Below are 14,637 nucleotides of genomic sequence, written 5' to 3' on the forward strand. Positions count from 1 at the left end.
TGTTCTTTCAAGTCTCTATAGATTTAGACCAATAAAATAATAATAATAATGGTAACCGAAAATACGATTGATGAACGGAAAATTGGATCCTTGACTTTTGAGATAGGTTATAGATCAAAGACAAAATTGCAAGAATGGTCCCTGTGGTATGTCAAAACTTGCAACTTTGGTCCAAAATGGGTTTGGCTCACAATGATGGTCCAATAGTTTCGTTTTGTTGCGAGTTTAGTCCAAAAATTTTAAATCTTTTTATAATGACGGATTTGCCCTTGGTATTTTCCCTTTTTCAATTTTTTTATTACAGATGTCAAAAAAAGAAAAAGAAAAAAAAGAAAATCTCTCTCTCAATTTCTCTCTCTCTCTCTCTCTCTGTCTCTCTCTCTCCAGTTTCAATACCTAAAGATACAATCTACCATCATCTTCTTCAATACCCTCGTCTTCTTCATAAAACCCAACTCCTCACCACCATCTCTCCTTCCAGCTACCATAAATCAACCACCAACACCACGATCATAAATCAAGGTTTGTGCAATCATCCTTACTCATGCTCAAATCAAATATATATCAAAAAGCTCACCATCAGTTCCTCACTGCCCCTTTCTTACAAATCTGGAATGTCGCTCACCTTTGCAGTGGGTATCTAGATTTCAAGAAGGTTCATTGAATTGTTTCCTTCTTTAAAATCCGATTTTGTGCTTATTATCTGTAGTCAATCGATGGAGGTTTTCTATTAAACGGGTTCATCCACCCTTTGATCTTTATGAATCGGTGATTAGGGAAGGGTCGCGGAAGCCTTCAAATCCAACACCAAATGTTTATTTTGTTTCTAAATACATACACAAACAGATTTCTGATGTTGTTTCTAAAACTCAAGAACAACACAACTTTTTGGGGAAAAGCTCCAAAATAACCCTTGATTTTGTGTGTGGTTTTCGTTTCTAAAACCAAAAAAATAAAGAAAACAAAAACGAAGCTCTAATATATACCCAAATATGGAGTGGTTATCCAGATGTGGACATGATGTTCGATTACATGACCGAAACTCTAATTGAAAGAGACGAATTGAATATACCTCTTATTGTTACCCGAATGGTCTCTTGCGGTCTGCTAAGAACCCAAAAAGTGAAGCTTCTTCATCCTAAGAAGTATGTGTGTGTGTGTGTGAGATTTTTTGCAATGAGTGTTTGTGTGTTTGTTTTCTTTCTTTGGATCATTCATTCTCAAATCATGTATAATCGAACAGGGGATAGAGAAAAACGATAAACATATGGTGATGGGCTTTTGTTTGATTCTATATTTGCAAGTCTGAAGCAAGAAGAAAACTCTCGATTTGTAGGTTTGAATCAAGAAGAAAATTGATGGTGTTTGATTTGGAGGTGTGAAAATAATAGAGACAGAGATGGTGTTCAAGAAGAAAGCACCTTCTATTTGCAGGTGAAGGTGATGAAGATGGGTTCGACTGCTGAAAGAGAGAGAGAGAGAGAGAGAGAGAGAGAGAGATTTTATTTTTGTTTTATTTTTAATTGTTTTTTAATTGTTGTAATAAAAGAAAAATGGAAAATAAAATAATAAGGGGCAAATCCGTCATTATAAAAAAATTCATAGGAAATTGGACTAAACTCGCAACAAAACGAAACTATTAGACCATCCTTGCGAGCCAAACCCATTTTGGACCAAAGTTGCTAGTTTTGACATACCACATGGACCATTCTTGCAATTTTGTCTAGATCAAAGTGAATGGGAATTCAATGGGTCTGGCTTGTTTATTTTTATAATTGATTAATCATATGAAATTGTTAATTATAAGAAATATGTGTTGTATTGGTTAACTAATAAGCTAAACGTTAATTATAATTTAAATTCAATTTAATGAAGTTAAATATTTAGTTAAATACATATCGATGGAAGGCAAACGGGCAACAAGCTGCGCCACTAACCCTTTCTGGATTGCAAAACTAATTCTTTTGAAAACAACATCTGTGGATCTAGAAGATATAACATTAGAATGCATGGCCCAATTAATGGAGTTACCCAATTAACTGACTGGTTGATTTAATATAAGTTTGATTAAAACTCAGTTAATGGAATTAAATTTTACCGTTTCAAATCCAAACTAAATATTGGCTTTTTTTCAACACAACCCATTAAACGCATTAAATCTATGATTATGAATATGGAATTTATTTAATATTTGGTTAATTTGGTGGCTTTAATACTTTGTCTAAAGTCTTCAAGCATAAGGTGATTTTTGCTAAAAATTATCTGCACAACAATGTTTACATTCCAAGGCCTCTACAGGTCATTTTGTTATGAATTAGAGAACTCGCCAAAAATCAATGTTGTAGGAAATCGAGTCTAGTTTTCAGAAAGTCTGATATCGTCCCGTTTGGGGTTGTAGATTCTGATTTATACATAAAACAGTGAACATGGGTCGGGCTAGGAGATTATAATATATATATATATATATATATATATATATATATATATATATATATATATATATATATATATATATAAATTAGTATAAAGTTGTATTTTGGAAACATGTACTTTATTTGTTAATTTCTTGTTATGTGTGGTGTTTAGGTGGGGCCTTGATAACTTCAAGTAAGTTCAAGACTTGGAGTAGAAGGAGGGTTTCATCAAGGCTAAAGGTGACTTCATACTTTTAACTCAATAAGGTTGCATGATTGAAACATGCAATCCGTAGATGGTGATTTGATTCACTATAGGATGACCATGTCATTACTTGTGCTTGATGATATTATATTTGTGATGCTACTCTATGCTTCGTGCTATTGCCATGGTATAACCTAATTGCTATGTTGTATACATTTTGATGACTTGTTGTATATGAAATGCTAGCTTAAGTTGCTTGAAAGAATGATATATGATTGTGCTTTGATGTTATGGTTGTAAATATATTGCATGATCTAATACACATTTAAATGGTATGAGTTTCTTGCTTTATTTAATGTATAATTGACATTGTGGGGTTATGCGTAGAGGGTTTGGGTAGTTCATGATCTTTGCCTAAAACCTTATCCGGATCATTGAGGATGTCAACTAGGTTGAAAGTGTACCTATTGGAGGAGCTATAGCCACATATGTTGTTAGTTGTCGGTCGTTCAAGATGACCCTCTCACAGATGGTTTACGAGCACTTCGGTGTTCATGAGCTGGAGTGATGTTGGTCCCTCGTTTGCGGCCAACACAAACATCACATGGGAGTCGGGGGGTGTTGCAGTAGAATTGGCATCGTTTGTACCGATTCCTGAACGACACTGCGAAGTACTTGTATTTTGCAAAATCGGAGTAGCGAAAGTGGAGTCACGGGGTTGGTGTTGTGGGTGGAAGTCATGAGCCACATACGGCATTCAGCTGGCCGTGCACACAAGTAGTAAACGGGGTGTTCCTCTTGGGTTAGGTAACACTAAGGGACACTTTTCTATCAATCGGTTGGACAAATACAATAAGAGGTTGAATAAATAACAAAAGGCTTGTTGCATATTAAAAGTTTGTATATATAACAAAAGATTGGTTGTATATTAAAATGTTGAATATGTAACAAGAGGTTGATTATTAATAAAAGTTGAATAAGTAAAGGTTACCTATATATGAAATGTGATTGTTTACATGCTATGCAGTTGTTTATATGGTATTTGGTTGATCATATATGTTATGTGGTAAAATTGCGGTTGAACATAAATGAATGTGTGGGGTTGAATATGTGATCGAATAATTACGATATGCGGTTGTTTTCTAAGTGATATTTGTCTATCATTTTATGCTTCATCGTAAAACAAATAATTGGCCCTTTTGGGGTTTGTATGTTTTATATGCAACCTTTATGAACTCACTTAGCAGAGGTTGACATTTGTATCTTTTCTCTTTTCTCTTTTATGCCTTATGATTGGTGCAGGCAGCTTAGAAGATTGGCCTTGGTGAGAGGGGTTACTTATGGGTAGTAGATTTATATTATCGATATCACTCTTGGACACGTTTTTGATTATTTACTTTAAAGTACTTTTGCTTACATTTTAAATGGTTTGGAATTATGTTTAAATTTTGAGGTAACGTTGTGGCTTGAAAATGTTTTAAATTAAAAACTAAGTCTTCCGCTAATGTATTCTGTTAAAGATTGTTTTAAAATGAATAAAAAATGTTTATGGTAAAAATCACTACGTTACAAGTTGGTATCATTACCAGGTTGTGACTGAACTTAATACAAAGGCTGGTGTTCAGACTCATAGTGTAGACTGGATGAATTAGGTTGCTTTAGGATCCTAAGGGGGGAGGGTGTGTGTTGAGAGATTTAGGATAGTTGTCTAAATCTTAATTGTCTTACCCTCCTTAATGTTGTGAAATAAATAAAATTTTCTTTTATTCAGGAAAATGTCTGGAACACCTGAAAACATTGAATCGGGTGGAGCAGGCGATAACGAGAATACAAAAGAGGGGCGTATACCTTTCATCTTCCAGACCCAACGAATGATCGTCAGCCACGGGCACCATAGAATCGTAGTGAGCGCAACCAGCCAACACAGAGCGAGCGTAGTGTAGGGAGTGCTAAGGATGCCCAGATTACTCAGTTGCAGCAAGCAATGCGAGTCGCATGACTACTACCTGCAGAAGGTGATGCTGTAGTGGAATTGTTGAGGAGATTGTCGAGAGTCGCTCGGTGCCTAGGGAGCCGGTTACAAGGGAGCTGGTTAGGAGGGAACTGTTTGGGGGGGGGGGCTACGGGCCGCCAAGGCAGCACCTTCAAAGAGTTCATGGATTGCAAGCCACCGAAGTGTCGTGGGGTGAAAAAGCTTTGGAGTGCATAAACTGGATTATGAAGATGGAACAAACCTTCCAGTCGGTTGACTTTACCGAGCGCCAGAAGGTTACCTATGACGCGAGGATGTTTGAGGATGAGGCGCTACGGTGGTGGAATACGATTGACTGGAGACTTACTAATGTTACTCGGGATGCTATGACTTGGAAAATATTCAACAAGAAGGTGGAAGAACGTTTCTGTAGCGAGGCCAGCAAGCAAGAGATCGAGTTGGAGTTTCTCGCCCTAAAAAAGGGAAACATGTCGATAGCCCAATACAACATAGACTTTATTGAAAAGTCATAGTTGCCACAGATTATTGCTCTATTGAGGAGAAGACGGTGTGACGCTATGCGGAGGGATTACCATACGAGTACCAAGCTATGGTTAGGATGAAAGCTACTCTGATTGATGCCATGGATGAGGCCCGAAAAATTGAGAAAGATCTTGTTGTTCGTGATGGTACCACAGGGAGATCGGGGAAAAAGATAAAATTTGAGGGTTCATCTGAGTCCTCAAAGAAGAATGGTTACCTGGATAAGAATGGTGACAATTCAAGCTACTGTAAGAAGTGTCACTCTTCCCATAAGGGCCATTGTAGCAGTAGTACCATGAGTTGCAAGTGATGTGGTAAAGTGGGGCACCGTTATGAAGATTGTAAGAGTGTTGAACCTATGTGCTACAACTGCCGTCAAATGGGACATATCAGTACGCAGTGTCCCAACCCTAAGGTCCAGATGGGAGCTAGTGAGAAGAAAGATGAACCGCCAAAGGTGGAAGCTCGTGCTTTCAATATGACACATGATGAGGTATTTTTAAGAACCCTCTTATTTAATTCTATACATGCTAATGTGTTATATGTGCCTATGTGTTATTTGATGCTAGTGATAATAAGTAGTTTGTATCATTGCATTTATGTGCTCATTTGTGGTGTACCTCGGACTTTGTGAGTTCTGATGTTAGATATTGATGTGGTTGTGCTCGATTTAGTAATAATATGTGAAAAGTTTTACATGCGTGATATCTCTTATGATGAACACACTTTTCCTTTGACATTGATTCGTTTTGAAGTATAACCCAATGAGGTGACCTAGGAACAAAATGTGGCCATGACTTAGAGATTCTGAGGATAGAATCTTTTTAAGAAGGGGAGAATTGTAACGACCTGAATTTCATTCCATCAACGATGTTAGCTTCTGTTAGATGAATATTTATTTTCATAGGATTATTTCGATTTTAAGGTTATATAACGAAATAGAATGTTTACTAATATTAAAAAGAATTAATCGATATTTAAAAGGTATATAGTCTAATTAAATTTATTTAAGGGAATATAAGGTAATTTTAATTCATTAAAAGGTTTTAATGAAATAGAGGCGTTAAAGTGTCATTAAAATAGCCTCAAATGTTATGTTATCTAGGCTTGGGGTATAAAGTATAAAAGGCCGGATGTATAGGGACTTACCTGGAAAATTCGATTACAACTCCACATGAATATGCGATGACGGGTTTTTAATACCATACGTCCGTTTCTTTTTGCGTTTGGGCTGCCACGGGTTTCAAAAAAGACCTCACGCTCCATTCCTTGGGCTGCTGTTACATCGACGACACGAGAGGTAGAATCGAGCGAGGGAGATTGAGGGAGAGAGCCGTTTGAGAGAGAGAGTCGATCGAGATAGAACCAAGGGTGGGAAGCAAGGAGGAGGCCTACGGGTTCTTGGAATTGTATCGAAGCAGGAGGAAATCGAGTCTAACCTGGTATGTTTCTACGTCCCACCTGGTTCTTGTCATTCTTTCTTTCCTGCTGCATCACGGGGGCATGATTGTTGTTAGAACAAAGATAATGGGGTCCCTTCTTTCTTCCCTACTCACGAGTTTACTTCTGCCAAAGAATTCATGTATTTCTTTTGTCTGATTAATCATTCTCACTGTTGCTCTTTTAGAACAAAAAAAAAAAAAAAAAAAAAAGAACATACAGTTTACTCATTTGAATTCGTACGTGAATAGAACCACACTTCCACCCTACTTCTCTTATTTAGTATCCTGATTGTCGGTTGTACAACCTACCATGTGAAATCATTTTTCTTTGGAGTCTCAATAGATTTAGACCAATAAAATAATAATAATGGTAACCCAAAGTATGTTTGTTGAAAGGAAAATTGCAGCCTTGACTTTTGATATAGGTTATAGATCAAAGTGAATGGGAAATCAATGGTTATGGCTTGTTTATTTTTATAATTGATTAATCATATGAACTTGTTAATTATAAGAAATATGTGTTGTATTGGCTACTAATAAGCTAAACGTTAATGGAGTTACCCAATTAACTAACTGGTTGATTTAATATAAGTTTTATTAAAACTTAGTTAATGGAATTAAAGTTTAGCCTATGGTTTCAAATCCAAATTAAATATTGGCTTTTTTTGCCACATAACCCATAAAACGTATTAAAGCTATGATTATTAATATGGAATTTATTTAATAATTGGTTAATTTGGTGGCTTTAATCCTTTGTCTAAAGTCTTCAAGAATAAGGTAGGTGATTTTTGGTAAAAATTGGAAATCTGCACAGCAATGTTTACCTGCCTTCCAAGGCCTCTACAGATCATTTTGTTCCGAATTAGAGAAATCACCAAAAATCAATGTTGTAGGAAATCGAGTCTAGTTTTCAGAAAGTCTAATATCGTCCGGTTTGGGATTGTAGATTCTGTTTTATGTGTAAAACACTTAACATGGGTCGGGCTGGGAAATTATAAAAAAATATATATATAAAAATTAGTATAAAGTTGTATTTTGGAAACATGTAGTTTATTTTTTAATTGCTTGTAGTGTGTGGTGTTTAGGTGGGGCCTTGATAACTTCAAGTAAATTCAAGACTTTGAGTAGAATGAGAGTTTCATCAAGGCTAAATGTGAGTTCAAAGTTTTAACTCACTAAGGTTGCATGATTGAAACATGCAATCTGTATATGGTGATTTGATTCACTATAGGATGACCATGTCATTACTTGTGATTTATGATACTATATTTGTGATGCTACTCCATCTTTCGGTCTATTGCCATGTTATGACCTAATTGCTATGTTGTATACATTTTGATGACTTGTTGTATATGACATGCTAGCTTAAGTTGCTTGAAAGAATGATATATGATTGTGCTTTGATGTTTTGGTTGCAAATATATTGCATGTTTTTAACACGCATTTAGATGGTATGAATTGCATGCTTTATTTAATGTATAACTGACATTGCGGGGTTATGCGTAAAGGGTTTGGGTAGTTCATGATCTTTACCTAAAACCTTATCCAGATCGTTGTGGATGCCTACTAGGTTGAAAGAGTAGCTATAGGAAGAGCTATAGCCACCGAGGTTGTTAGTTGTCGGTCTTTCTAGATGACTGTGTGACACATGGATTGCGGACACTTCGATTTTTGTGAGATGGAGTGATGTTGGTCCCTCGTTCGCAGCCAGAGCAACCATCTCGTGGAAGTCAGGAGGTGTTGCGGTAGGATTGGCATCGTTTGTACCGATTCCTGAACGACATTGTGAAGTACTTGTACTTTGCAAAGTCGGAGTAGCGAAAATGGAGTGACGGGTTGGTGTTTCGGGTAGAAGTCATGAGCCACTTAAAGCATTCGGCTGACCGTGCACACAAGTAGTGAACGAGATGTTCCTTTTGGGTTAGGTAGCACTAAGGGACACTTTTCTATCAATCGTTTGGATAGATACAATAAGAGGTTGAATAAATAACATAAGGTTTGTTGCATATTAAAAGGTTGAATATATAACAAAAGGTTGGTTGTATACTAAAAGGTTGGATATGTAACAAGAGGTTGATTATTAATAAAAGTTGAATAAGTAAATGTTGCCTATATGTGAAATTAATGTGATTGTTTACATGTTATGCGGTTGTTTATATGGTATTTGGTTGATCATATATGCTATGTGGTAGAATTGCGGTTGAACATATATGCATGTGTGGGCTTGAATATGTGATCGAATAATTACGATATGCGGTTGTTTTCTAAGTGATATTTGTCTATCAATTTTATGCTTCATTGTAAAACGAATGATTGACCCATTTGGGGTTTGAATGTTTTATGTGCAACCTTTATGAACTCACTTAGCAGAGGTTGACATTTGTATCTTTTCTCTTTTGTGCCTTATGATTGATGCAGACATCTTAAAAGATTAGTCTCTTAAAAGATTAGTCTTGGTGAGAGGGGTTACTTATGGGTAATAGATTTATATTATCGATACCACACTTGGACACGTTTTTTATTATTTACTTAAAAGTACTTTTGCTTACATTTTAAATGGTTTGAAATTATGTTTGAATTTTGAGGTAACGTTATGATTTGAAAATGTTTTAAATTAAAAACTAAGTTTTCTGCTAAAGTATTCTGTTAAAGATTGTTTTATAAAGAAAACAATATAGTAAAAATCACGACGTTACATGAGCCCAGCCAGCAATCTCGTCCAAAATTAAGCAGCAACTCATCAGCATTCAGGCTCTCCTCCTCCACACATGCATCATTTTAACATCGTAAATGGCATTTTAGTTTCGTTGGAATCTTTTAAATAGCATTGTAATTTCTTCAAATTCACATATTTCAAAATTTTTAATGTTTCTGGAAAAGTCGCGGCAGTTTGTGGAATTTAGCATCACAAAAGCATTGTAATTTACCAAAAGTCTACTAATGATACTTTGTTCGCTTTCACATTTTCTCAATTTTTTTCCGACAGCTTTTGGAAAACTCAGTGTTTCTGGAATTTAACATTAGGCTCGGCCCAAGAGGCGGGGTAAAGCTCGGCGACGGCCCCAAGGGCCCCATTTAAAAAACTGTTAGTAGTATTATATTAATTGATTTGTTAAATTACTTACACAGATTAGCTACAGATCAAATAGAGAATTGCGTGTACCTTCTTAAGGTTTTTTCAGGTGTTCGATCCTTAGCCGTTGCTTTTCCCTTCTTTTCTTGATTATGTAGGCTCTATCTCGGTAGGAATCATGTTAGCCCATTTCAAATAAAAAATTACATATTTTCTCCCTAAAAGTTCCAGATTGATCCGTATTCTACCCTACTAAAGATTAAGTTTCTTATTTTTTCCTATTTATTATTTTATGTTTTATATAAGAATATATTTAAATTAAATAAATATATTATACAACACATATGATCTAATTTAATTGTGTAAAGATTTTAATTAATTTAAGTGTTGGGCTCTACGTTTATCAATGTCATTTTTTTTAATTTAATTTAAATTTGTTGGTATTAGTTCATATATTATTTTTTCACATAACCATTATAAATTTGTAGCAATAAAGTCGGTTAAATAAACTTATGTATTTGGTTCATATCTTAATAATAAATTCTTTATAAAATCTTAATTAAGTTTAATGGTCATATGAATTTCTGGTAATTGGAGCGACTCTATTTTATTTTATTTAACATCATAAATATCGTTGTATAATTTTCAATTTCTTCACAGATAATGGAAGTCATGGTATTTTCTGGAATTTATCATCACAAATACCATTTTACTTACTCACAAACCTCTAAAATGTCATTCTACTTTGTCGAAAGTAAAAATTTTCCAAAATTTCCACTGTTTCTTGAAAAGTCATGGTGTCAAAATTTTCGTATTTTTTGCATTTTGTTACCGTTTATGGAGAAGGCATGGTATTTTCAGGAAATTAACGTCAAAAATATCACTGTCCTTTCTTAAAAATCTCTCAAATAGCATTGTAGTTTGTGGATATTCACATATTTTGACTATTTCTGACTCTTCCTATTTTTTGGAATTTAACATGGCGAGTAGCATTGTGCTTACCTAAAAGTTAAAAATCTCTCAAAACACCAATGTAAATCCTTGAAATTAACAAATTTTGAATTTATTTTACTATTTCTAGAATATTGAAGGTATTTTCTAGACAACGCAGTGATTTTGCTTCGTCATCCAATTACAAGATGGATCAACCGTGCTACTGAGTTCCTCCAAAATCTATTTTTCTTACATGGATTTCTTGCTGCCAGGATAATTTGTGTTGTTACTTTTTATGTTCATCAATGTACAAAATGTTGTATGAATGCATTAAAATGTGACTGAATACGGTGTGTGTTAGGGTCAGATAAAGCCAAGGTGGCCGAAATGGTATTTTATGATTAACTTTAACTGGAAGATTAACTCCAGAACAGGATTTGAAGCACTCTCTTGCGTAAACTTTTTGTACTTAATATATTCCTAATTTTCTGATGGATTTTATGGAAAGTTTTTGCGACATTTAGACTATAAAACAATAACTATAATTTATTCAAAGGCATGAACCAAAAAGTATTTCTCTCTTCTGATTCTTGGTTCTCCATTCTCGATTGCTTAGGTAAGTAGCAGACATATTATTTTCACAAGGGAAATTCAGCCTAATTGAGTTAGGGAATTATTGGAACTTGACCCATCAGTGCAGATTATATTGTCGTGGCCGGTTGCATTGTGAACATACGGGGTATATTTAAAATACATATACACAATTAATAAAATTAAGTACGTTATCGAGCATAAACTAATACATCATTTTATATATATATATATATATATATATATATATATATATATATATATATATATAATGCATCATTATAATAATTTCAACATCATCATCATAACTTTATAACATAATAAAAATAATTCATTTCTAGCTTTAGTGGCCTCCAATTCCACCCCCACCCCCACCCCTACCCCTACCCCTACCTTTGCCAAATCTACCGCCTTTGCCAAAGCCTCCTCCAACTCCCCCACCGCCACCACCACCGATCCTACCAACAAATTCGCCACCTTTGCCGAAGCCTCCACCAAATCCACCACCACCCGCACCTCCAAACCCGCCACCCTTGCCAATTCCAACACTAAATCCGCCACCTTTACCAATCCCACCACCAAATCCTACACCCTTTCCGACCCCTCCACCAAGTCTGCCACCCTTGCTGATTCCTCCCCCTATTCCGCCACTTGCACCTCCACCAAGTCTGCCACCTTTGTGGATCCCTCCACCATGTCCGCCACCCTTACCAATCCCTGTGCCTATTCCACCACCTGTACCTCCACCAAGTCCACCACCTTTGCCGATCCCTCTACCAAGTCTGCCACCCTTGCCGATTCCTTCACCTACTCCACTACCTACACCTCCACCAAGTCCTCCACCTTTGTCGATCCCTCCATCAAGTCCACCACCCTTGCCAATGCCTATGTCGGCTCCACCACCAAGTCCACCTCCCTTGCCAATCCCACTACCGCCTCCTCCACCTAGTCCACCACCTCCACCTCCACCAACTCCACCACCCTTGCCAATCCCTCCGCCAAGCCCGCCACCTTTGATGATCTTGCCACCAATTCCACCACCTTTACCAATTCTACCGCCTATGCCGTGCCCACCTCCAAGATCACCACCACCACTGCTGCCGCCCCCAGCACCAAAACCACCTCCAAAGCCAAGGCCGACACCACCACCATATCCTCCAAATCCACCTCCCTTTCCACTACCGATTAAGAGCTTCTCATCGTCATTATGACTCACAGAAACCACATTTCTGGCAAATACTAGACCCACAAGAAGAGCATGAAAACAAACCAATCCCAATGTACCTGCATGTTGTTTCATATTGAAGTAAAAAGGGTTTCTACTTCTTGCTATTCAACTAGTAGTTGTTGCCTTCATTTGCATGATCAAGCCTGACTAGTGTTTATATAACAACTACTCAAGTCTTCACTTGGAGTGCATTAAATGTCGTCAACAACCAACAAACCCTTTTTCTCCATGTTCATATGTCAAAATTTCGTTTTATCTGAGTGCTACATTTGACCACTATGAATTTGTCAATGAAAATTTGGATGTGTTTTCTATAACTTATTGGCATGCATAGCGAGAGACACAAAGCAACTTGGCGTACGATTAGACAGAGTGCAATGTAAGTGATTGATTCGGCGAGATTCTTTTGTTTTGTATTTGCATGTACTTCACAGCCTATTCATACCATGAAGTCATTAACTCATCATCACGATTCATCACAAAGCAAGTACGGTAGGGTAATGGTAGGTTTTTTTTCTTACATCTTTTTTCTACATAGTAGATATATCTCCAACCAAACGTCAGTTATAATAGAAATATATAAGTGAATAGATTTATTATTTATGCATTTATAATAAGTTTTAGTATTAGTATATCGCTTTGAAATTATGTATTAATCAAATTTACCTGTATTGAATAATTTTATTAAAATTTAAAACACATTTCAACTATGTATTTTAAATAAATAAATTTTAGAGGAAACTACAAAAATGATCCATGTTGTATGCATTTTTTTGGGTTTTAGTCAAAATCACGGTTTTTTTGGCTTCGTGCTCCTTTTGGACTAGTTTGTATGTGAAAATAATCTCTTCGAAAATTGAAATGACTATAATACCCCTGGGGTATTTATTTTTTATTTTTCTTTCATTTTTTTAAATTTAATATTTATTTATTTATTTTAATAATAATTAAAAAATAATAAAGAACCCACCTCTCTCTCTCTCTCTCTCTCTCTCTCTCTCTCTCTCTCTCTCTCTCTCTCTCTCTCTCTCTCTCTCTCTCAAAAAAACCCACCTTTCCCTACCCTATTTCATCTTCGCCGCCTCCATTCACTCCTCCATTACTAGCAGCTGCTTCATCTTCATCCAGTGGCAACCTCTCCGGTGAGATCTCAAAAGGTTTTCTGGTGATCTACTCGGATTGATTCAGGGGTAAAAGGATAAATCGAGATACAACTGTTATGTGCTCAAGAACTGATCATAACCCAAATCAAAATCGAAGTTGCAGGTGGTTGAGGAAGATGATAATGGACCACGAAAAGAACCAAACCCACCAAAGCGTCTCCATCGACTACTTCTCTTCATCTACCTGTTTTATAGTCTAAATGTCGCAAAAACTTTCCATAAAATCCATCAGAAAATTAGGAATATATTAAGTACAAAAAGTTTACGTAAGAGAGTGCTTCAAATCCTGTTCTGGAGTTAATCTTCCTGTTAAAGTTAATCATAAAATACCATTTCGGCCACCTTGGCTTTATCTGACCCTAACACACACCGTATTCAGTCACATTTTAATGCATTCATACAACATTTTGTACATTGGTGATAATATTTTTTTTGGGTTTATCATTCGATATTTTAGTTTTCCTCGGATTTCAATTTTTCTAAACTTTTGTGGGTCAAGGACCCTATTCTTACTAGTTATATCCACAACTAGGCAAAAACCCCTTAACCCCTTGAAGTAAATTTATACAAGAATCTTGTTGTGACAAGTCATAAGGAATTTCTTAAGTCTAAGAATCATGGATATTTGTATTTCTTCTCAACCTCAAGTGAAACTTTCAGTCGACCAAGCCATAAAAAGTCTGTGTTCTTGGTTTTTTTACATAATCTTTCTTATTTTAAAAATCAAGGAAGGCACTGAAAAGAGTAATTAAGGAAAAAGAGCTCAGTTTCAAGGAATTATATGTCGTTTCTTGATAGAATTCAGGTAAAATATCAAGGAAGAAGAAATCACAAAAATATCAACATTTGTTAGAGAAGACAAGTCACCCGAGGGGAAAGAGAAAATGGGGGTTGAGCCTAGGGCAAAAAAACAACCAGATGAAAAAAAGTTAGATTAAAATAGAAGATTGATGTGTGAGAGGTGATGAACTCACGATTAATATTTATAAAAGGAAGGATTATGATTATTATGGAGAGAGAGAGAGAGAGAGAGAGAGAGAGAGAGAGAGAGAGAGAGAGAGAGAGAGAGAGAG

Source organism: Lactuca virosa, chromosome 6, assembly GCF_052849685.1.
Source record: "Lactuca virosa cultivar CGN04683 chromosome 6, Lactuca_virosa_CGN04683_v6, whole genome shotgun sequence".
Classification (NCBI taxonomy): Eukaryota; Viridiplantae; Streptophyta; class Magnoliopsida; order Asterales; family Asteraceae; genus Lactuca; species Lactuca virosa.